Source organism: Pangasianodon hypophthalmus, chromosome 6 (genome assembly GCF_027358585.1).
Source record: "Pangasianodon hypophthalmus isolate fPanHyp1 chromosome 6, fPanHyp1.pri, whole genome shotgun sequence".
Taxonomy (NCBI): Eukaryota; Metazoa; Chordata; class Actinopteri; order Siluriformes; family Pangasiidae; genus Pangasianodon; species Pangasianodon hypophthalmus.
The window spans coordinates 15,299,980-15,325,418 of record NC_069715.1 but is presented as its reverse complement, the minus strand read 5'-3'; the positions used below and the strand labels follow the sequence as shown (position 1 = coordinate 15,325,418).

Sequence of the window (25,439 nt, the reverse complement as noted above, 5' to 3'; positions counted from 1 at the left end):
ATTAGGAAAAAGGGCCACCTGGGAGTTAGGAGTCAGACTGCACCTGAGTCACTAGCCCATATGCTCACTCGCGTCTTCCTCAACTCGCCTATTCACTCACACCGTCCCTCCCTCTCATCCTACCCCATCTTTCTCGCACAATGACTACTATGTCTCTCCTTTATTTTTCTTTTGCCATTCTTTATTTAAAAAAAAACACCTTTGGAGCAACGACCTAGCCCCAAATTTCTGCTTAACACAGAGATGCAGGCATCCTAGCATACAGCAGACTTTCCCGTTCAGCAAGGCCTTGTGTTAGACCACAGCATCAGCGTTTCACAAACACAACACTGCAGGATCGCAAAAGCACAAACAGCCACTGGTAGCAAGCTAACTGGCTAATTCTAGCACGCTAGCTAAAAGACAACTTTTTGTTAAAGTTACTTAGTACTTGATAACTGTGACAGTCACAATGATGCCAGTCAATCATCACAGCATCTGGTTTCAGCTGCATCCCAAACCATATATATGCATACTAAATAAACCCTACACCAGTGGTGTTATTGCTACTTAGGCATCCTACGTAGTGTGTAGTGTGTAGAAAGTGGTTTGGGATACAGCTCTGAATTCTTGTTGAATGTATTACTTGTATCTCATAACTGTCAGAATAATCAATATGGTAGAGAAGGATGCAGCACAACCCATTATTCCAAACGTTCTTCCTCGAGTAACTTCCTCAAGTAATGACACAGAGAGAGAGAAATTCCCAAAGCTTAAGTCCAGCAGCTTTAAGTTAAAAAAAAAAAAAAAAAATGTTGGAAGACTCCTTTTAGAAGTGGTTTAGATTTTAAATGGAACAGGTGTTGTGGTTAGTCGGGGCTGCACCCTCATTTACTTACAGCACATTTATCCCACAATGCATTACAGGAAGTGACATCTGGCTTGCTAATAAACAGCATGTGGATTATCCTACTGGTGACACACACACACACACACACACACACAATACAGTATTACTGCATCTGAGCGCATACCAACCTCTTGAGCACTTTAATTATCAGCACTCTCTAACTGCCTCCTGCTTTTCTTTCATAAAAGGCGCATAGCTCCCATAACCCACATGCCAGTCTTTCTTCATGTGTTCCTGAGCGCCTGCAGGCCTCAGATTACAACTTAACAACGAGCTGTAGGAGACCAGCAGCTAATACATTCTTAACCAAGCATAAAACTGAAACAAACTAGATATAATAACTTGTACAGGAGACAGCTGTACTAATCACATATATCCAAATCCCTACGTAATAAGGAATTCGAATTATTCATTCATCCATCTGTTCATTCATCTTTAGTAACTGCTTATCCTGGCCAGGACTGCAGTGGATTTGGAGTCTATCCCAGGAACACTGGCCTGATCCTGAAACATTTCTACTGCTGTGACTCCTCTCACCTTCTGGAGCTCCCAACACTCTCTGCTGTTATGGATGGTCAAACATGGATACCATAAAGAATGCGCTTTCCAAAAACAGTTTATGCCCAAGTCTCACCATTTTTTCAGTGGATAATCTCACCTGGATACTGTGGACCTGTATCTAAGAACCGCTGCTGTAATCATAAAAACTATAATTGCTCATACTGAACATCCTTTCAAAACAAACTTTCAAAAAGTACTGTTTGACTTTATAGTATACAATTATAAAAGAGTAATGCTTTATAGTCACACTATGCAGTGTCACCTAACAGATCCCTTTCAGACTGGTTCCTCTCAGTGTTTCTTCCTCATGACCTCTCAGGAAGTTTTTCCTTGGCACTATCACCTCTAGCTTGCTCTTTAGGGATTCAAATTGACATCCAGATCCAGATCCAGTAAAGCTGCTTTGCGACAGTGTACACTGTATATTTTCTGAATTCCAAAAATAAACTGGAATATCTTTATAAGTAGCCATAATATTCCCATTCCTCTGAGATCAAACCCATAACCCATATGCAGCGCATAAAAATGGTCATAAATGTAACCTACTGGCACAGTACCGCTATTGCCATTTCCCAATGAGCATACTAATGCTACTGATTAACAGTCTGCCAAAACAACCTCGTTTCCTCCATGTCCTGTCTTTAGACTGATAAGAGGTGGTGTGAGAGAGAGAGAAGAAGAGGGAGGAGCCTTGATCATTATCGACCTTTATTTATTGCTTTTATAATCTCTGAGTGAAGATTTTAGCCTCACCAACTCATCCTTCACACCCATTTTTAGTTCCTTTAAAATTCTATGTAGAATCTGCAAAAAAGGTCAAGTACTGAATACGGTCCTACCATCAAGACCTACTGAAAAGTAAAATGTTTAATTACATATAGGCAATATTTTTGTACATATGCAACATCAATACATTTACACTGCAACAAAGTGCAAAACATCCTTCTCATGCAACTGGCTGCTTTGGGAGCACGACACTTAAAAACAAGTATGTTTAGCTGCACAGATATGTCAGAAATTTACATGGTGAGTCATATTTGCAAAGCAGGTCATAGGTCAGGGCCCCTAGCCACCGTAGCAGGGGCGAGAATCGCTCACAAGCCAGCAACAGTATACGGATAGATGCAGCTCCAGCCTGATGAAATGAACTATAACACATTTTGTTACAGGTGATCTACATTTCTGAATATCACAGGTGTAATAGATGTAAATGTAAATCCACCTGCACTATTGTTAATTTGATTGAGCCCAACTGGCAGAAACGTGGCCAAAGCAGTGCAATGTCTGCTACTCTAAATGTACAGTGGAACAGAAACGATCATAAATCAACCCGTCAGTCCTGACCAATGTTTTATTGCTACAGATACTTTTAAATCTACTACAGCCGATAAACAAAGTATAAACCCCCCATTACACTACAGCACTGTTACAGTAAGTCATATAATTTCCTAAACCACATTAGCAGGTTTGTGTGACACGAGGTATAAGGCACAGACTGTGTTTGTTTAAAAGGGTAAATTTGCCTATTAAGGTGAGACAAACTTTCATTAGTCGTTAGCCATAGCAGCCTTGCAGCACAAGTGCAACTGTTTGCCATCAAACATGACCAAGTTTTAACTGACTGACTGAATTGCTGTTCAGTCTATTTCTTTCATATTGCAGTGTATGACTATAAGGGGTATGAAGCATAATGAAAATAAATCACAACATGTTAAGTGCATATTCAAACAGAATCAGGCAAAAAAAAAAAGGCTAAAATGGCTCCAGACATATTTAAGTATATATTTGTGTAAAAAAAAAAAAAAAAAAAAGTGACGGACATAATATTAACACACAACAGCTTTAGTTGAAAAGAATCTGGCTCCAGGACCCTTATGAACCCAAGATTTTCTGTTTAATCCCCACCTGCTCACTAAGAGGCTTATTAGTCACTTGATGCTCCAGGAATAGACTCAGGCATCCTGCTCGAATGCAGTGTGGTACAGCACGGATATAGAGCTAGAAAACTTTTCATTTCATCATCACATTCATCATTCTACATGCTTAAACAGTGATCAAAAGTTTGTAATGACTCAGTTGTTGCACATAACATAACTTCAACACTGTTAATGTGAAACATCAAAAATATTTCACAATTTTATGTTAATATGTTGCTTTATAGATTCTCACTTGTACACAATAATTCCTTACAAACCAGCAACCTTCACTCTTCTGGACAGTCTAACATCAGTCTCTTCCTGTGGAACATGTGTTAATAATTCAATGGAGCTGTATGTGGTCCAGCACTATTTTTAAAACCTTAGTCATCGCCACCGTTAGCAAACTGTTATGAAAAAGAGTCTGAACCAAAAATATTATAACTGCAAACTTTTCACCTTGCTGTCTGGAACAGCTATACAGTGATGGGGTGAGTTTCAGATGGTACAGGACATCACGTAGCCATTTTTAAAGCCATCAGGAGCTTAGACAAAAACCACACCGCAAGCATAAAGATTATCGTTTTACAAAGTCCACGACCTTATTATGTATAGAGCTGCATCACACCACTCCATCATGGATTATTTTCTAATAACAGCATGCCCCATCGTCTTTGATTCCGCTTATACCACAGCGATTTGACAATTACAAATTTTTCTATTTATTCATATATTAATGAATGATGCATAACACTTTTACACCATTTGTAGTTACATATAATATTGTGGAAGAACCATGAGACAGGTTAGTTTCTGTTATCTCTCTTTTTTTTCTGTTATCTCTCTTTTTTTCTTTCTTTTGAATGAGACAATGAGAAACCGGAAAGCATAAACTCCTCTGTCCTGAAGACTCTCTTGACTGTTACTGTGACTGTTATAAAGAGCTGATACCCAAGACTCCTTCCACAATTCTTAAATAATCATCTCCTAACAGAAAGCTACATATCAATGATTACACATCCTTTTTCCTTTTTAAATAACACATTTTTTTAAATTCTTTTATTATCAGCAATAAAATTATTTTATTATGTCCACTATATATAAGCCCATGTGAATGAGCTGTTTCTATAGAAACGATAATGCATGAGAATTAGCCCATTAATACAAATCTGGGCTTTGAATCAGAGCCGTGAACACTTTCAACACCTTCTGATCCTATTTAAGAATTCAACAGCACTGCAGTATATAAAAATATTTATACAGTCCTTTAACTACAGGGTGTCCCAAAAGTCTCCATACATAGGGGAACTTAACACTTTTTAGCAAAATTTTTCATACTTAGTTTATGTTATATATTTTTTTCAGACAGACTTTAAGAATGCCTTTGACAAAAGAAGAGTGTATTGAAATCGTTCTCATGGCTGGATCGGGAAGCTGTCGCAAGGTTGCAGTGGACTTTAACAGGATACATGGCAAGCACGTCACACACGACACTGCTGCCAAACTTATTAACAAATTCAAAAAGACTGGAAGTGTTGCGGATCAACTGAGAAGTGGACGTCCACGAACATCCACTGACAAAGGCACAACCAACGTGGTGCTGGTGTACACAGTCCCCTCTGTATGGAGACTTTTGGGACACCCTGTAATGAAGTGAAGTGACTTGTGGCCAAGTACGGTGACCCATACTAGGAATTTGTGCTCTGCATTTAACCCATCCAAGTGCACACACACAGTAGTGAACACACACACCGTGAACACACACCCGGAGCAGTGGGCAGCCTTTTTTGCTGCAGCGCCCGTGGAGCAGTTGGGGGTTCGGTGCCTTGCTCAAGGATCTCACCTCAGTCGTGGTATTGAGGGTGAGAGAGAGCGCTGGTCATTCACTCCCCCCACCTACAATCCCTGCCGGACCTGAGACTCGAACCCACAACCTTCAGGTTCACCTTCGCGTTGCAAGTCCGACTATCTATTTGTGTCTGCATACAGTCCATGTTTTGAAAAGGTTAAAAAGTCTCAGCAGTGTAGGTGATACACCATTCACACTCAGCACAGATGCGTGAGACAATAATAAACATGACCTAAGAGCTCAGGCAGGTTGTGGATTTGAATGATGAAGTGCCCTGTTGCTGGGAAGAACTCATTCATATTCACTGCAACATGTCACAGAGGAAAACATTTTGTGGCCATTTTTTTTTCAGACTCCATTCGCCTCGTTTCCACTCATGCTTTATCAGTAAACAAGAAAGGAATCAGTCTGAAGCCTGGGTGCTGAAAGAGTGCACTAGAGAAAGATGCAGATCAGACAAGGAATCCCTTTATGCAATATATACCATCTTTGAATCATTATTTTACATTTATTTTTATAAACGCTCACTGATTTTAATTCAAATGTGCCACGAGTGTGTTTTTTGCAGCTTGTTGAGAATCCAACAAACTGTCTTAATCGTAATCCTTAAACAATCTGATATTTTTGCCAGCTAACAAATGGAATTAAGGAACAATGGCAAAGAATGGCACGGCATCAAAATTAGAACAAAGTGAAGAATTTAAGGAATTTAATTTCAACAAAGTTCTTCAAGTCACTAGAGGCTTATATAAATCTAACACCTTTAGCAGCTTCTTCAACTCATACTTAAACTCTGTCTCAAACTCCAACACTTTAACAGTAGCAGAGACAGAAAAAAAAAAACACCTCATTGGTGTTGCACTTCTCTCCTGATAAAAAAAGATGCTTCCTCTATCTCATATGTCAGACTGGTCTGAAAGTACGCTTACTAACCGCAGTGGACAGTGCCCAGAGGAGATTCATGGCATGTGATGTGACTGGAAACAAGAATCTGTTTGATAGTGGTAGCTATACCTCAGGGGAACTGGTGTAAGAAGAACAAGAAAAAAAAAAGCCTGGAGCACAAAACCAAACCTGCTGATAGGGGCATTGAGCAGCGTCACGAGGTGCTGATGTCAGCGCGGGAAAGCAATAACGCAAAAAAAGCCATTATCAAAGTGTGTGTGGCTTTAAAATGAGTGGCTCAGAGAAAGCACGGTGCCCTACACTTTAAGCCTGTTTTAGGTTTAAATCACAGCACTGACGTCTGCTATACATGGCTGAGGCTCCCACCTTCTGCAACGGAGATGAAGGTGTCTACATAGTTGTGAGTGTTTAACATTAGAACGTGCTGAGATTATTTATGAGCAGCGGTGACCATGTACCAGTATGTTAAAGAAATGTGACATAATTCTACCAATAGTATTATTCTATACCAGCATTGATAATGTATTCACTGAAAAAAAATGCATTTTACCTTTTATTTATTTGCTCTATTTATTTCCTTTTCAATCTTTTAGTTTTCTTTGTTCTATTTTAATCTATTATCTTTCTATGTTCTTTTATTTGCTCATTTGTAAAGCACTATGAATTGCCAATGTGTATGAATTGTGCTATATAAATAAACTTGCCTTGCCTTATAAAACTGCACAAATTGTACCTGAGGCTACTGATGCATTTTTAAAAAGCAAAGGATCATCACACCAAATATTGACTTTGTTTAGTTTATTACTGCTTAATGCTCTTTATAGTATATTTTTATGTAGAAATGTTACATTTTATTATTTTTAAGGCACCTTTACAGCATTTTTTTGCATGTGCCTAAGACTTTTGCACAGCACTGTATATCAGGAATTTACTTTGTAGTCGGCTCTGCTCAGAAATCAATCACCTTCCGCCCAATGACTATTCAAATGCAACATGGCATGAAATATTTTTTAAACTACAATAGCCTGCGGTTTGTGAATGAATGCATGAAAGTGTGTGTGTGCGTGGTGCCCTGAGATGGATTGGTGTCCCGTCCAGAGAGTATTCCCGCCTCACGCCCAGTGTTCCAGAGACAGGCTCCGGATCCATCGTGACCCTGACCAGCATAAAGTGATTACTGAAATCAGTTGAGTGAGAGACATTAATTTAGCTTTAACACTGCAGTGGCATAATTATAAAATTGTTTGGTTAGAATCTTTTTAAATTGTGGAAAAAAAATTATCTGTAGCTTTCCACAGTTTAAGCAGTGTATTTGATCAGATTATTGTGCGGTATGGCTGTTCCTAAAACAGCAGGCTCACTCACTCTCTCACTCATTTGTAATAATCACTTTGTCTTGATCAGACTCACGCTTCCACTGCAGTGTTATAGGTAACTCAATGTCATCCTATACCCTATCAGCAGATATGAGGATATATGGGTTTATGGGTCCATTCAATAAAAAACCTTGAGATCACCAATATAAGACGCTCCTTTTGTCTGTTACTATAAAAGGTGACAGAGATAATCAGAGCAGCTAAGCATTCAGGCTACTGAGATGGCGAGAATGTGCTAAAACAAGCATCCGTGTGTGTCATCTGAAAGCAACTGCCTCGACTGCTAATAAGCCACAAGGAAATGACAGGCTTTTGTGGACGGGGAGAGAGAGAGAGGGGACCTAAAAAAAGAGGCAACAATTGCATGAGTCACGTCAGAAACAACTGCCGTGTGGCCCGGGTGAAGGCGATTTGACTAGGAAGTGGAAGCTCCTGTGTTTGGTAACGTGGAAACAAAAAGTCAGGCTTCATTTGAATGACAAGCATTAATGGTCACGTTTGTTTAGTCATTATCAGATGGCTGTGAGCTTCGTAGCATATGACAGCTTTACTTTCAGTGTCAATGTCCTTTCATATTGGAGGTTCACCTCCTCTGTTTATGCTCCACATAAACGAACACCACAAATTGAATTACGTAACGACAGCGTAAGCACAAAATTGTATAATAAACGTATCCTAGGTGTAGTTTGTGTGCAGCTTCACCATGGATGGAGTTGACGATGTGGCCTCTCTGTGTCTCTGTGTGCCTGGGGAGAGTCTGAGTCACATGGCGCAGCTGCATGCTAAGCCTGTCTACTTCTCTCCGGCACTGACTCCATAATAACACACACCAGCCACTCGGAGAGTAATGACATGCTACAGAAATATACTCCACACCGACACACACAACAGTTCACACAACTCTGAATCAGCGTGTACCCAGGAATTAAACACAGCAGAGCACACACACACACACACACACACACGGGCCAAGTACAACTAGATGTTGCGTTTCAGAAATACACAGAGCCAAAATCCATTTTTAGATGTGGATTTAATGATACACTCCCGCTGTTTAATCACAGAGCAACTGCAATACTCTCATTTTGTTTTGTAATCTGCCATATTGGGTCACAGGTCAGGTTCAGGGAGAAAAAGAATAAGCATGTCTGTTTATCTCTTTAATGAGGTAAAGACAGGCTTCTCTGTGATGTTACGGGACACTGGAAGTTCACATACATCAAAAATTCTCAAAGGAAGTAATGGCGAAATGAGGGAAAGTTGGAAAGTGGAAGCAAGTAGTGAGACAACTTACTAAATAAAACTCAAATAAGAAACTTCTTTTTGAAAAAGAAGCAGGGCCACTATCAAAATAAAAAAAAAATCTTCTCAAGTCAGGGAGAGGCAAAGACATGTGCTGCAGTTTTGGCTTTCTCAAACATCTCACAGCAGAGCGAGACTTTCCTGAAAAGGAAAAGAAGCTCGCTTCAGTGGGATGCAGGTCCAAAACACTTCTCAGCCTGAATAAAACGCCAGAGGATCAGTCTTTTTCGTATGTCTGTTTGCAACAAATTAGGTGGTATATATTCTGGATTATCTGTCTTGTCAGATAGGTGTTCCCATGGACAATGACATCATACTCTTAAACAGTGTTTCACATACTCTTTAAATGTTTCACAAACATTTTTAGGACATTATAAGAACTACGTAGTGTGTCCCTCAAAGTTCCTGTGAACAGAGTTAATCCTAGGTTTTCATATGTTTGTCATCCTTCATGGCCATAACTGTCTCTTCACAGAGCCCTGTAATTCTAGCAACTTCCTGTTTATCTAGAATCTGGAAGTTATTCAGTGGGGCTGGAGTTGCTTCAAATGTCTAACTAGTCAGCTGTTCTGCCTCCAGAACTGGCTAAATATCTACAGTAAGGGGAAAGGACAAGGTTATTTATGTAGAACTTTTGTGAACTGAAACTTGTGTTAAATATGACAAAATGTGTCATGACTGAACACAATTTACTGTTAATATACTGGGTAACCAAATTCAAACAGTTCTAGTATGCACACATTGCATAAATTACAGGATATGAAACTGTACGTGACAGACATGGAAAGAGAAAGATAAGACCGTAAGGCAAACAGTATGTTTAATTACCGCTTGTGACAGAACAAGACACATCAGGAAGTCACAAACACCATTAAAACCCCAAGGCAATTAGAAGTGGTTACAAATGGGATGAGTTGGGCTGTGTGTGTGTGTGTGTGTGTGTGTGTGTGTTATATTTTTGCATGTATGTACGTATGTATGCTCTGGCTATTCTCATTATGGCTGCTCCTAGAACAACAGGCAGGTGCTGGAGACAGACCCAGCGGTACTCCTCTACTCCCACACACCTCCAGACATTCTCAAACCTATACAGGCTGTCATACAGGCGCCAACAATCAGATGGCCTCCATGCCTCCATGGGAGCAAACGTTGTGTAATGTGCAGTCCATCAGTCATCAGTCATCAGTCATTACTGAAACCTGAGAGGTCCTGTAAACAAGGCCATTCTTATTAAGACAAACTTTCAGAGCTCAAAACAATAAAATGATACCACAACCCTTCTACGATGTAAAGCATCATCAGTGAGGCTTGGAATAAGTGTGCAGAATTGAAGATTAAGACCAAATGTGACAGGTCAGAGTTGCCTTTCGTTTTGGGTTGGATGAGAGACTCCATTTATAAGGAAAAAAGTCGAGGATAGGAAGAGCAACAACAGAATGAACTGTTCAACCAAACGTGAGACAATAGATACATGAAAGAAGATTATAGGAGAGAGAAGGTATGCACCTGTTACACACTGTGTTTGTGTGGGTGTGGGTGTGGGTGTGTGTTGAATTGTTTTTGTGCAAGACTCTCAGTGCACAAAGTAGATCATTAGCTGTATAAAAAGCCAAAGATGCAGACACATTGTACAGGGTTGCCAAGAGTTACATAACAATATGGCTGGCACAACACTTCACTTAGTGTAATACGAGTTCTCTTCTACTCATTGCTTCCTCAAGGCCTTATAAAGCTCTTGAATTTGTTCTTATCTCTAAAATATTGTCCTTTTCTGGAATGTATTAGCAAGATGCTTTGTTTACTCGGCTTGTTATGTGGGGAATGTCAATCAAACAATGCGGACAGTCTGTTGTACTTTTCTGTTGCTCTTCTTACATTATAGCCTTCAGTGAGCGTGTTTACAGCAGTTGCTTTGACATAAACAATAACCAATCACTGAGAACAAGCCCAAGCCAACATTTCATGAAAGTGTGTCCCAAATCCCCCTGTGCTACATTCTGGGACATAAGGAGAAGTTTCAGTGATACACAGGAACCTTAAATATACAAGTCATTTACAGTTCCCTCCAAAAGTATTGGAACGGCATGGCATGGTCAATTCTATTGTTTTTGCTATACACTGAAGACATTTGAGTTTCACATCAAAAGATCAGAATTTCAGCTTTCATTTCCTGACATTTACATCTAGATGTGTTTTAATCAACTTAGAACATGGCGTCTTTTGTAACAGACCACCCATTTCTTTAGCCGAGCAAAAGTAATGGAACAGATAGTCTTAAAGTAAATAACGCTTAATATTTGGTTGCATATCCCTTGCTTACAATAACTGCATCAAGTCTGGGACCCACTGACATCACCAAACTGTTGCATTTGAACCGTGGATTGTGAAACCTTCACCCCTGCCCTGTGGAGTTTGTTGGTGATGGCACTGATTGTTGTTTTTGGGTTTTTCTTCACAGCACTCACAATGCTTCTTTCATTAACTGTTGTTATTTTTATTGGCCAACCTCTTTGATGTCTGGTTGTTGGTACACCAGTGGTTTCTTTCTTTTTCAGGACATTCCAAATTGTAATATTGGCAAGGCTTGTACAATGGCTCTGATCAATTTTCCCTCTTTTCTTAGCTTCAAAATGGCTTGCTTTTCTCCCATAGACAGCTCTCAGGTCTTAATGTTGGTTTATCCTATTTTACACCATATATACGGTTTTCACAGGCAAAACCTAGGGCTCAGACCAGACCTAAACATTCAGAGCTATTAATTGTTTAAACAATCAATATAACAGGGCGCACCTGGGCAACAAGAAACACCTGTCAGTCACATGTCCCAATATTTCTGATCACTTGAAAAATGGATTAGTTCAAACAAAAGGTGCTATGTTCTAAGTTGTTTAACATTTTATATATATATATATATATATATATATATATATATATATATATATATATATATAAATGAAAGCTGAAATTCTGAGCTATCGTCTCATATTCAATTTTTGATCTCAGACCCAAATGTCTACAAGTGTACAACAAAAACAAAAGATTTGGCCTTGCCGTTCCAATTCTTTTGGAGGGCACTGTATATAACATACATTACGGTTGCTAATCATGTTACGTAGCGCTCAAGTTTCAAAATATTTTTAATGTATAAAAGAAATGCTACAGTCAAATACTGACAGGAAAGTTCTTTCATTATTAACCAAATCTCTAACTATGACTCTGTAGTGCTACCACTTAATGAAATGACCAAAACCAAGTCAATGAGAACACTTATCCACCCATTGTAGACAGTCCAAAATCAATGAGCCTTATCAGGTGACCACTGTAAATAAACTCATGAATGTCCAACCCCCCTCAAACAGACATCATGCGAAAGAAGCATGTGATCAGCCATTACTCCAAAACATTAAACGCCTCTTTGTGTGTGTATGTCTTCACCCACACTTGCGTGTCATTCAGATTAATCTTCTAATGGCTGTATAACAGTCAGACTATGTCAGAAGCCGGTTTTAGACTTAGCAGTTACACTGGTCTTCAAAGATTATTCCTTGTCACACTGTGTGAGATGATCTCAAGAAAATCTTGGGTGTATTCTATAATAAAATGCCTTCTCAACGTGAGGTTCTGTGATGAAGATCCTCTAACGATAGACTTGCGATTAACGAAAACAGACGACAATCTGCTTACGTATTAGATAAGTGTCGTAGCAGAAGTCACACATCGTTCTAAGACCGCCGATTTCAACTCATCTCGACTATATAATTCTTGTACGATTTCTCCCAAGAAACTATTCCCACATTTCCTATTGTCTGAGGACACAGATGGGCTAAGGGAATGTAGGCTGTATGTGGACCCTGGCAACTGTCAGCTAGCTATAGTGACAAGGCCAGCTTTTCTTCCTCTCTTCTTCTCATGAAGCTGCACAAAGGAACAGCAATTCTGTCTGTTTGAGACTGAAACACGGCAGTTAGTAAGTTCTGCACTTCTCGGAGTGTGTGTAGGAAAAGACTGCTACCACATGGAACGGAATGTACGGCGCCCTTCCGACTGCTTTCATCCCAAAAAAGTCTTGCTCTTCTCATCGTCTCACCATCTCATCTTCTCATCCATGTTCCTATGGATGGAGACTAAACCCTTCAGAGTAGAGGATTAGGCTGGAATGGATTAGTGCTATGGAAAATTAGCAAGCAAGAACTTTTCAGCAAAGACGCTCGAGGGAAAAGAGAAACAGCTGGACATTAAACGAGACGCAAGCTGAAACAGTTCTCAGTGAAATGTGGCCACGTCTCGCTTCTGGCACCGCTCACTATTTCCGAGCTGAGCACTGCTGCACGCGCCCTTTTCCTCTCCTCTCCCCCTTCCTGACTTCCAGCTCCATGTTATTAATACCCATGGACTCTCGACATTTCTGTCACATCCATTACAAATATGAAACAACATGTTCTTTGTCATGGAGACGAAGCTGGAGGTTTGCTCTTCGCTTCTCTTCTCTCCACTCCTCTCCTCATCTCACCTCATCTCACCTCATCTCATCTCATCTCCAGCACACACAAGATCTCAGCACAGATTTCAGCTCTATAACCAATTCAATATCTATAGAGTGAAGTGTAGAAATATTCAGCCAAACACCTGCTGGCTTTCTAATCTAGGATAAAGGTTAATCCTGTCCCGTTGCTCAGCCTGCCATTGAGTTCTGCAAACCTGCAATCTAGGAGTATTTTACAAAGATGTTTTTCTGCACTTGGAGTGAATCAAGTTCCATCATGACAGGGTATGGTGTATTTCATTCAATATAAGCTGATCTTTATAGAAAAATGCATTCAAAGCCACGTACATGTCTGCCGTCTGAGTCGGGAGCATCGACGTGAAGGTTTAATCCAGATCAGATGAAAAGAATAATAATAATAATATTAATAATAAACAATTCCCAGAGTCAAGCGTTATATCCAGTCCAGCAGAGCATGCAGGAGTCTTCAGTCTTGCGACTTGGTGTGCAGAGCGTCTTTATCTGTGTGTGAGGGGTGTGGACAAAGCGAGGAGAGCGGAAAAGCGTTCATCAGTAACACCACACGGCCACATTCTCGAAATCCTCCCAAAAGCACACGGAGAAAAACCGAGCAGCGATAGGAAAACCCGCCGCAAGCACATCAATATCCGGTTTACAGCAAAGCCGCGAGACAAGCGAGAGCTGCGCACGAGCGCATGTGCATGGCTGGGCTGTGTGGGGCAGAACACTGGCACACATGCACTACTGAGAGAAGCGCGCTGTGATCTAAACCCAGAGGAGGGGGGAAGGGTGGATGGGAGGGACACTGCGAGCCTCCATCTCAAGTTAAACCTTCTAGAGCTGCTCAAACCAGTTGGCATCCTATACATCAAGCTGATCTCTTCAGTCTGTTCTCTAAGGACCAAGTGATCTCTCTCTAGGAAAAATCTAAGATCTGGTGCAGCTCTGGTGCAGGTTCGCTTCAATGTGTTGAAAAAAGATGTTGAGTGGAACTACTGAATTGGATTCTAGACATGGTAATTAGACCAGAGGGAGACGGTTATGGATCACAAGGCTGACTGGGTTCCGTATAAACCATAACCATGAGTGACCTTACAGGGCAAAAGCTGACCATTACCATGGCAACGGCAAGCAGAGCAACAATCCATTACTTATTTTCACTGACCGTACATGTTGTGTTGCCTCTAGCAATTTGTACTTTATACATAGTTAATTTTTGCGGTAGGGTTATGCATGATGTAGGCTATAATCTGTGGTGAATAGAAAGAGAAATGGAGAAGCAGCTTTGATGACAAACTTAAGACTACAGTGCATAGGATGTTTTTGGTAAAAATAAAATAACATGATTATTGTGTAAGGGGACAAACACGGTCTATAATCTCATGTTCTTAAAATTCTGTGAGTCACACTGCTAATTCTGTAATAAAGTGTCAGGGTACCAGGTAAGAATTGGTGGAAAATTTGTATTAGTACGTCATAGACCAACTTTAGGCATGAAAGAAGGCCGACTCCACTGTGACAGGCAGCCAGTCAGGGGAGAGAGCGCGCCAGAGTAAACAAACTATATTAACTGTTTGAGGAGCCAGTATGTCAATACAGAAATCACTATTTTTTTTTTTTTGTGCCTTACATACAGATTAAATCAGTGAGAAAATATCGAAAAGAAAAGCTACGTGTCTGTATTCTGATGTTGAGAGTAGCACTCTCATGGTGTGCATCAGGATTGGAACAATGTCTGTGGACCGGATGGTTTTTATTCTCATGCCAGTAGGAGCAGGCAGTCAAATATGAAGCTCACAAGACAAAAATGAGATAATTCATTTCCAATAACATTCAGTACAACTTCATTAAAAGTCTTGATCTATAATGGTCACCAATCAGGTATCAGGTACCCTACATGAGTGGCACATTCAATTCTCAGTAGTCTGCGTGGTGCAGAACAAGTATTATTAAAGCTCACTTCCTCATACTTATGTACCAGCATTAACAGAAATAACCACACAGAGATAGCTGATTCAGAGAACTCATCTGTTTCATTCAGTACACCCCCGCTCCAAACACACACAAGCAAAGCCCTGAACAATGAATCCCCCCTTCACTTCATGTCTGCCCAGAAATACCTCATCTCAGAAGCCCAGGTCAGCTGTCAGCACAGCTGCATGATGTCATTTGTTTAAAGGGTCGGTCAATCCACACTGGCTGCCTTTGTGAGATAGTGTGACCCTCTGAGCATTGGGATCAATAGAACCCTGCCACCACCACACACTCTCTCATCCCCGTCTTCATCCTCAGCCTATTCACAGTCACCTTCTTTATTCTCTGTGTCTGAATTCTCCTGCCACTCTCTGTCACCCATACACAGTGGGGTGGCTTTGGAAAGATCATCCCAGCATGCTCCTCTGAGAGCAGAGACTTCAATTCTGACATATAAGCACAAAAATATCTAGACACCTTACACACATAGAGAAGAGACCTGGGCCTCAGAAATGGGCAGGATAGGTATCAGGATTTTCAGTTCCCTACACACACACACACACACACACACATTCACAACTAGGGACAGGAGCTAAAACATCTACCTATGCCTACATAGGGCAATGGATGACAGTGCAATTGGATCAAAAAAATCTCACAGAAAGTGAGTGTGAGTGAAACATATGTGAGGGGTTGCTTTGCTGCCTTCCTTCCCCACATTTTTCCCTTTTGCTGCTCCCTCTTTCCCTGTGTTTGAGTGAGGCCTGTGCTGGTGGTGTTACCCTTTCGATGGGCATGACTCAGCTCCTGTTATTAGGCATTAGAACGTGCTCTGCCGCTGTGTGGCTGAAAGTGAAAGGGCTCTGGTAATTTTCTTGCTCAGTGTGCTCTGGACCCTGCCATGTCTGACCTGCCATACCACACCACCACACTCCCTCTGGGCGTGTCCCGGAGTTAAGAGACGGCTAAAACTTTTAACTTTTAACTAAACTTTGTCGTTTTTTGAGCTAACTTTCTTGCTCTGCCAAATTCAAGGTTTTTTCGGCAGTCTATTTCTTCAAAATGTTCAGACATTGCCCTTTCCTCTATTTCACAGGATAAATTATTATACTTTAAGAGCAAGGGCAACATTTGACTGAAGGTTGGATGTTGTAGATAAATAGAAAAAGTGCATTTAGAAGCATTCAGAGATTCAAAGGAACTCTCTCTCTCTCTCTCTCTCTCTCTCTCGTTCTCTCTCTCTCTCTCTCTCACCTGCTATTGCTGGCACATATCTTCCCCAAGGCTGGCATATGAGAGTGAGAAAGTGTGGGTGAATAGGTTTTGCACGTTAAATTAAAAGATCCAGGGTTTTTGTATGACATAGCAAATGTTGACTAAAGAGATTATATAACTCCATTTTAAAGAAGGCAAAGAAAGTGGGAGAAGTGTTTGAGGCAGAAGGAGAGAGAGAGAGAGAGAGAGAGAGAGGCTTCTCATTTGCTGTACATTTGTTTCGAATTGTGTGCCAGCCTCAGATGGGCTGCCCACTTGCCCACCATAATACAGGGATACACACAAACAGACATGCTCACTTACCCACACACCCATTCTATACCACCTGTTAGCTCCATCTGTTACAACAAGTCAAATCACACAAAACCACACAAATGCATGAAGCAAGCAAGCACATTTTTATTTCCATAGCACTTCTCTAGATTCACTCACAAGGTGCTTCACAAGGCAGTAAAATACAACACAGCGAGTTAATACAATAAAATATACAAACACAAATACTAATAATATTATTACAAAAATGTATAAATGTGTATGTACGTATATATATATATATATATATATATATATATATATATATATATATATATATATATATGTATAAAACATATAAAAGATGGTAACAGATATGTATGTAACTGTGGTTGTATGTAACTGTGGCTTCTAAATGCCAGAGCTGGTGAGAATCATGCATGCATGCCAAGACCTTCAACAACGTCATCTTTCCATGGAACCTTCTCACCAAGCTCTCGCCAAGGAACCCCAGTGGTAATCCAGGGGGGAACAGAACCAGTTACATATGCATTTAGTATTCTATTCCACCCCCAGGAACTGACCACCTTAGTATTCACTAGAAAGGTGTTCAGAAATGACCACCACACTCATGACACAAGGGCAACATGAACCTTAAGGAATGTGGAGAAAGCTCACGGTGATTCAGAGCTAACAGCAGTGGACTTTGTAAGGACACTCACAGGTCACAGTAGGAGACAGGCATACTGTGTGCTTATAAACCATGGTGATAATGTACACCACCTAGTGGGGCAGTTTAGACTCATGTCCCTTGTGTCTTTTGTGACATATTTTCTCTGTGACAGACAAACAGCTGGTGTGAGGATCGGATGTGTGCCATTCAGTCTAAGTAACAATGCAGGATGTGAATTGGGCACAAATGAATGCTTTGCAAGTACACTTTCATGGAAGACTGCAAAGTCAAACAACTGATTTACAAAATATGGTAATAGGTGCTTGGGCAGGAACCCCGGGTTAAACCACACGGTCATTACAGAGTCCAGGACAAAGGCAGAACCCGAACTGACAGAGAGACCAGGAGAGAATGGGGGAGCCCAGCTAAATCAGCATGCTCAGGCAGAACATGAGCTTATGGTGAGAGAGATTTATTTAACCACACACATAAGCACAGGCCTACTGGTAAGCTAGACAGCAGGGAATATGAATGCTCTGAGGAGATGGTGCAGAGAGAAACCAGCCACGGTGGAATTATGAGTGCCGTCACTGAGCAACAACACAAGCGCAATAGTAGCTAACACACAAACAGCATGGCCCAACACGGTGCAGATATGGTCCAACATGTGTACAAGATAAGAAGAAAAGGAAAGATGGCTGTATTGACAATGGTATTTATGGAATATACTGTGTCCTGTGTGCACACGCACACAAGAAGTTATCCAGGTGGTTCTCTCTGCCCCTGAATTGAAACAGTTTGACCATACTGTATATTTAGGGCAAGCACACAAAGATGTGTCATACCACAACCACTCCTTGTTTTTACAGAAGGGAGGATGGGATCTAAGATGGGAGCTGTTTTACCTTGGGGCAATGGGATTTTTGTGTATTTGGGTCAGGCAATTCCATAATGCTCATTTCCTGCCTAGAGGAAACTGGGTATTTTGGTACAATTACTCACTGAGCATGTAGAACAGAGACTCAGAAAGGTTCCTAAATTACGGATGGGCAGACACTAAGATTCTAAGATTGATACTAAGATCCTGAGATATATCAATACAGTGTTTATTTTTTTAGAGAGAGAGAAAGAATGTTTTTTTTTTTTTAATTTTATTTTATCAAGTAGCGCACCAGAGTCATGTTATGCAAAATTAATTTTCTTGCATGGGTCATTTCTGAGTGGCCCATTCAGAATATTGAAATTAGTTGCATACGTCATGCCTTAAAGTTTTTTTTTTTTTTGTCGCACACTCATTACAGGAAATTTTCAGTAGCATCTAGGCCACTCCCTGCATGACAAGTCAAGCACTTGACTTTCAATCCAAAAAAATATGGGGGAAGAAAATAAAAACACAGTTTAGATAAATAAGATAATATATAAAATTTCCCTGCATTAACTAACGCCACAGGAAGGTTTCTTTTGCTTTCATTTTGTGTCACAAAGTACTAAATTGTGTGCTCACTGTAATTTTCTCTGCCGATCGTTGCAGTTCAGTACTTTGAGCAGCAGAACACAGAAAATGTTAGCCATGTGGACATTAGACAACTTTGTAAAATAATTTTTTTTATTGTTTACTGTGCATTACTGCAGAATCACTTAAAAATCCACCACTGAGGTGAGTTTGCCACTGCAGCTTCTGACTGCACAGCTGATCATATTATTACACCTATACTCTCGTTAAACCTGAAAAGGTAGAAAAACACATTTTCCTGGGCTTTTTTTTCTTTGTTTGTTTGTTTGTTTGTATTTTGGCTATTGGTTCTGGACACTTAAACTGTTTTCATGATTTTTTTTTTTTTTTTTTAAAAAAAGGAAAATCATGAGCAGGGAAAAATCTATATTATACAAGCCTAATATGTGCTATCCTTTAAAGAACTATGCAGTTATCTTCTACAGCTATAGTTCAGTTTAAAAAATTTTAGTTCATAAATTTATCAGAATAATTAACATCTTAAAAAAAAGCTCTTCCAAAAAGAAAAAAAATCTTTTTGTGACCTTTCCAGGATTTTGTAGTGTAATTATTTCATATTGTCATAATTTATATATTTAATATAGCTCTAAAATGGCATTCATTAATACATTAATAATATCCAAAGTGTGGATGTCAGGAAGAAATATTGTGGTTTGAGTCGATATCATGCACAATAAAAAGACTTAATTTCAAGGTCAGAACCATGCATAACTGAGGCATGTCTCTGTTTTGGGAAAATTCTGCCAAATAGTGTGTAAATATCCATATGCAAGTCAGTAGTTATGAGATCTGAATATTATACGTGCAGTTACTGTATTAAATAGTCACAAGTTACTCACAAGCTCTTAACTCAACTCTGGACATGGCCCATTGTAAATGTACTGCAGTAGTTACTGTGTTAATGTTAAGTCCTTAGTAGTTATTAAACTGCAACTGATCTACAGCATGTACTGTAAAATCAACACAGTGTAGAGGGAGACGGATTCTTACTTCATCCCTGGAGAGCTCCATACCAGGTCCCTAGAGGACACTGTCTAATTTCCCTCTCATTTATAACCTGACCCCTGTTTAAACTTGCCTCTTAAACCCTAGGGGAGCGGGTCCTTGACCTCTCAGCCAGACTAATCTCTCCCCCTGCCTGAATTCCTCTGATCCCCTCCAACAATTAAAAGAGGGTGGGGACGCATATTAGCCACCATCCCTTGGGTGAGCTCACAGCAGTAGGGCAGGAAGTGCACGCGATGGCATCTTGTCTGAGCCAAAGGCAGCAAGTGTGTGTGTGGCAGCACTGAGAATGCATGAGCATGACAGGATGTGTAGCTGTATATGAATGTAAGTTACGTGAGTGTGTATATGATTTTTGGATATATTTGAAATGTAGCTGGACCACTGTCCTTTGCTACATCGGATTCAGAGTGAAATTGTACAATTAGTGCAAGAAAGTGCAAATATGTTCTGTAGAAGTAGGCATTCATGCCTGGGCCTGTGGCCAGAGCACCCAGTGTAGCAAGAACCAGACTGAAAGCATGGAACGAACCCAATCCAGGGCCTGTAATTAAAGCCCGACAAAAGGACCACTCAGTCGGGCTCACTTTAACCCTCCTATTGAAAGAGGTGAAGGACTGTTGATTGTCAGCAAGCTCAGGGGGGATGAACTAGACGGGGTAGCAGGAGTGCAGGAGTGAAGAGAATGAAGAAAGCGTGTGAGAGAGTGCAAGAGAAAAGCTTGCTTTGGAGATGCACGAGCTTGGAACTAGCACAGGCCTGTGATGAGATCATGCACATTGTTTCTTTAGGCTTCATCCTGACCCCCTTTAGTCATATCCATTCTGTGTGTGTGGGAGCATGTGGAGAAAGATAAAGAGCTTCGGAAAAGGAAAACCTCAAACTAAAGACGTTTCCTTGCCGTCTCATTCAGGGCAGAGTTTACTTGTCTTCATTCTTGTATGAGCAGACAAAAAGCATGCATTTCTCTGAGAGCTCAGAAAACCATTTGGGAAACCATTCTTCTCAGCACATGACCCTCCTCTGCCTGAGAATAGTCCTCTACAACATAGCCCAGCCCCACCATACAACAGTAAACAAGGAAGGCAGTACAAAGAGACTATTGCTTGGTTTATTTCCATGCACTGGTTTCCTGGTGGCGACGCACCAAGTTTCCTGCTCCCCCCTGAACTACAGAGCCTTATTAAGCTTGGTGTTTATCAGTTCTCAGAGTCGCTCCTCAGGCTATGTAAGGAAAGAAGTGACTGCACAGGTTTTTCGTTTAAGTCTCATTTTTATAATCATATAGAGCACCCTGGGTTTTGTGTTTTGGAGAAGATCAGATCTGAGAGGGTTATTTTGCTCCCTCTTGTTCCTGTCACAATTCTGTGCAACTTAATGTAAAGTTTAGCAGACACCAATGACATCTAGTGCAGACACAAACTCATCCTCCACCTCAACCAAATTGAAGATTAAATCCAAAACTCATTCACAAAGACTGAATTCTGTGGATGTCACATATGACTTCAAGAATAAATGGAATATACATATAAAAGATGCCACCACTGCTATGCATTTTGGCTGAATCTACAACAGTTCCCTGTTTGGCTGTTTGAATATAATGCACTTCATAGGCTACAAATGGCATTAGCTCCTCATGAGACACATTTCAGAATTAGCCACTGAATTTGGCTTTTACGTTTTACTTTATTAATATTTTATTAAACCAGTTTCTTTAAAACAAAGATACAGATTAGTACCCTTTTTACCAGTAACCCTCAGTGATATGTCCTTCATACGGTTCTTATGTATCTTTCACCTGGGAAAGTGAATGTTGTATACATTCAAGACTCATCTATAAACAAGTTTACAATTATTGCTTCCTAATAATTGTTTAACTTCCTGTAGAACAGTAAATTATTCACTCAACATCTCACACATTCCCCTTCAAGCAGTTTCTCTAGATGCTAGCTGTATTGAGAAAATGGCATTGAATAGAAATTCTATAATAAATATATGGCAATCAACTATGTAGTGAAAAGCTGTATATCTGCCTCTTGCTCTGAAAGCAAAATAAGAAGAAACGGTCCTGTAGAAATCTTGGACAACAGACGCAGACAACAGCAATATTGGTAAGCCAACATTGCCCTCCAGTGGACATTTCTGTGTTTTTGTGTGTGTGTGTGTGTGTGTGTGTGTTTGTGTTTGTGTTGTTTTGTGTTGCTAAGTTGTAACAGAGGGTCTGAGTACACAACTGTGATTTACTGGTATTCTTATGGCCCTAGTAAAAGTGTTCATGAAGTTGTTGGAGGACTGGCATCATCTGTGACTGCGAGCTGAGACGTGGGTGTGGATGGCTCCTGTCTCACAAAGATGTTTAATGAGCACAATTCTGATTTACAAGCACACTCAGAACAAGAGCTGTTGTTGCACTTCATGTGGCAAACATAACCATGACAGATTTTCTACGGTGCTTTATTCTGGGCAGGGTCATGGTGGATCTGAACTCTATCACAAGAATACAGGGCACAAGGCAGGAATACATTCTGGACGAGATGTGAGGCCATTGAGGGGCACCATTCACACACACACTGACACCTAATGGCAATGTAGTGTAGCCAGTCCACCTACTGGCATGTTTTTGGGAAGTGAGAGAAAAACAGATAATCGAAGGAAACCCACACATGACCCTGGAGCTGTGAGGCGGCAACGCTACCCACACACATATTAATGCAAAAGAAGAAAAAAAAACAAGCATAGGGCATCCACATTTGAGTATTTCATATTTTCAGTAACCATTTATATTCAGATATTCACTGATCCCTAATTCGCCCAGAGGAATACACCAGTATACATACTAAAGGGACAGAATGAGGGCTTATCAGACACAGTTGTGGTCTTTCTGGGTTAATTAACTGTGCAAGTCTGTGTTAAAAATTGTAAGAAACATTAGGTAAAATGTTGACATGGCTGCTGAGAGAAAAACAGTGAAAAGGTATATAATATTCAACTAAGCATGTATAATATTCAACTAAGCATGTGTATGTGTGTTAATGATTGGCCTGGGGTCATCATGTATACCTGTAAAAAAAAAACAGCCACACACAATGCATAGTAGTAAAAACTGCATACCGACTACAATGATCTCAGTTTTGGTATTAGTAAGATTGAGATTATTATTACTTATTAGTTATAGGACTCAATGACATTCAGGGCAAATATTTACAAACAGTGTTATTTCAGTGAATAGATCTATGGCTTAATTCTCCACCCATAATGCCCTTTTCTCAGGAAATGTCAGGTCCACATAGACAGCAAGGTTCAGATTAGAAAAGAGAAAGTCAGAGCACATGTTTCCTGTCATTGTGCTGTGTGTGTATCACTGAATGCTACTCATAATGCTTCCAACTCGGCTCAATTCAGTTTTTCCATTAGACAAGAACATGCATGAGACAACAATGAATGAACCAAAAACAATCATGGTGAAGCAGTAGCACGGGCTGATACATTAACCTTCTGAGAATTTGGCCTATGAAGTCACTAAGCCAGCAACTTGGCCACTTCTCTACATATCATAAAGGAAATAATATTTCTGCACATTATGAATATGAAAACATGCTGATGTAATTTTTTGCCCTTAACTGTGCAAAATTACAGAACAATCAACACAAAATTTGAAGATACAGGATACTCACTAGTAATAGGATTTGTTTGCATTTTGCACCTTTCTGCCATTCACTATATGGCCAAAAGTATGAGGACACCTGACCATCGTACCCATATGCTTGTTGAACATCCTATTCGAAAGTTGGAAAGGCTTTTGGGAAGGCTTTCCACTAACTTTTGGAGTGTGGCTGTGGAAATTTATGCCCATTCGGCCACAAGAGCACTAGTGAGGTCAGGCACTGATGTTGGGTGAGGAGGCCTGGGGCGGAGTCAGTGTCCCAATAAATCCCAAAGGTGCTCAGTGGGGTTGAGGTCAAGGCTTTGTGCAAGCGACGTTCGGGTTCTTCCACAACAACCTTGGCAAACCTTGCTTTGTTCACAGGGGCATTGTCCTGCTGGAACATGTTTACAACCCTTAGTTCCAGTGAATGGAAATTGTAATGCTACAGAATACAAAGACATCCTATACAATTCTGTGCTTCCAATTTTGTGGCAACAGTCTGGGGAACAACCACATGAGTGTGATGGTCAAGTGTCCACAAACATTTGGCCATATAGTGTGTATTGCAGAGGCTATATTACAATAAAGATTACCAAGCATATATTGATTATAATGATACATTGAACAGTTGAGTGAAAGATCGCACTAAACACACATAATAATTAAATAAAATGATCTGTCTCTACTAAGGTCTGTAATTGTAAAAGTGTTTCTAGACCTGTAATAAATTTAAGGATTTCTTAGGAAAACTGTTTTATAATATTTCCATAAGGATTTGGCTGGATATTCTCCAGGTATCTGTTTACATTTTTCCAGAAGGCAGAAGGCTCTTAAATTACAAACTACTCTTTTAAGAAAACTCTTATAAGCTCCATCCCCAGTTATAACACAGAAAAAACATAATCGCTCAGCAGGACTACTACCATCCTACTGATTTTGGCCATTTGGCAGTTTATCAAGCAGGAAGAGGAGCCTCATAATCTGGTTTGCCACCTTCTTCACCCAGAACATCTGTATAATTAAACCTTTTCCTTTTTTCCTTCTCCAAAAGTGAAGGCCCCATCTCTCATCCCTCAGACAATGAGGACAGACCTTCCAAATTCCCCTCTAAGTGTTAATGTGTGTGTGTGCGTGTGTCTTTGGCAGACAGAAAGTGTCATGGCAGAAGAGTGAATCACAGATAAAGTGCCATCAGGGGAAAGAGAAAACAAACAGGAGAAACAAGACACTGTGAGAAAGACAAACTGATGGACAGCGGAAGATCAGCAACACTTTTTCAGGGTCAGTGAGCTGAACAAAATCAGCTACGTATAAATTGTGATGTCTAAGCTTTTCTACTATCGCAGAAAGGATAAATCATTGGCTTTAGTTAACCATACAGAGGACAAATGGAGGTCAGTTCTGTGCTTCATTTTATGAGCTAGGTGCTGTGTGCTTACAGGTTTCTATACAGTCATACCAAGGATGCTTATAGCTAACACTGCTATAGATAAGAGCACTTCCTGGATCGAGAGGACAAAGCAGCTTTGGTGTGTTTATGTGTCTGGTTGAGACAGCACAAGGAAAAAAGGTGACCATGATGTATCACAAGAGAAGGCGAGTCCCTTTTGCTAAATAACTCCTATCTGGTGTGTCTGAATAGCGCACAGGACCTACATCTGCTCTCTTTCACAGAACCTACTGCTCTTATCACTGAACACACAGTAGTTTCATGAAACACAGCCAACACTTTTCATAAAAGCAATCACAGTTGACTTAACATTATTTTTTAACCAATTTCTCGCCCTGGACCGAGTTC

General features: G+C 40.3%; 1 protein-coding gene across 2 annotated transcripts in view; it reads right to left on the bottom strand.

Moving 5' to 3' along the window:
* ripor1 (RHO family interacting cell polarization regulator 1) overlaps positions 1-25,439 on the bottom strand; it is a 76,363-nt gene that overhangs the window by 46,856 nt on the left and 4,068 nt on the right. The window contains exon 1 of one of the 2 annotated variants that reach the window (XM_026927221.3): positions 13,631-14,060. The exons of the other annotated variant lie outside the window; for it this stretch is intronic. The gene's annotated coding sequence lies outside the window, so the exon portion shown is untranslated. Of the gene's footprint in view, positions 1-13,630; positions 14,061-25,439 lie in introns of those variants that run through there. 2 annotated transcript variants of the gene reach the window in all.